The sequence below is a fragment of the Condylura cristata genome, unplaced genomic scaffold (assembly GCF_000260355.1).
Source record: "Condylura cristata isolate star-nosed mole 26May11 unplaced genomic scaffold, ConCri1.0 scaffold00106, whole genome shotgun sequence".
Lineage (NCBI taxonomy): Eukaryota > Metazoa > Chordata > Mammalia > Eulipotyphla > Talpidae > Condylura > Condylura cristata.
The window spans coordinates 69487-70068 of NW_004567207.1; the positions used below are offsets into that span (position 1 = coordinate 69487).

At 55.5% G+C, this 582-nt stretch overlaps 1 long non-coding RNA gene across 1 annotated transcript; it reads right to left on the reverse strand.

Annotated features, from left to right (window-relative positions):
• Positions 1-93: 93 nt before the first annotated feature.
• On the reverse strand, positions 94-576 carry LOC105854663. The gene is made up of 2 exons (XR_001146239.1): positions 375-576; positions 94-247 (listed from the first exon to the last, which is right to left on the reverse strand). It is a non-coding gene; the product is annotated as an uncharacterized LOC105854663 (long non-coding RNA).
• Between the last annotated feature and the right edge of the window lie 6 nt (positions 577-582).

Here is a 582-nt window from a genome sequence, read left to right on the forward strand (position 1 = left end):
CGGGGCCCGGGCACCTGTCCGCCCGGCCCTCGCGCGGGCTCTGCGGGACACGCGCACGGCGCAGCACGAAGGGTCCACACGGGAGTAGAAATCTAAAATTAAATATTTAATTAGAGCTCGGGCTGCTCAGGGCGGCGGCGCAGGCTACAGCACAGTCTGGGCCGACTCTGCCCCCTGCAGGCCGCCGAGGGCCGCTGCAGGCGACGGGCGGGTCAGCGGGCATCGTCCGTTACGGGCAGTTACAGTTCTGCATTGTAAAAACATTTATTTTTTCCTTTTAACAATTTACCTACATTAATCAAAAATTACAGCATGTTTAATAATTTTACAAATTCTCATAAAAAATAGATCTCTGTACAAAAGGTCTGTGGCACCTGCGTCGTGGGAGCAGCGTGGGATGGCGGCGGGTCCGGGGCGGCGCCTTCCGGCTCCCCTTGCCGTAACAGCTTTTGTTGTTTACAAAATATTTTACAGAAGAAAAAAATTATTGCAGCTAGCCGGAAGGAAGGCAAGATGTGTGAAACGAACAGCAGGTCTGGACGCTCGAAGCACGGCCGGCGGCCGCCCGGGCCAGCAGGAGCC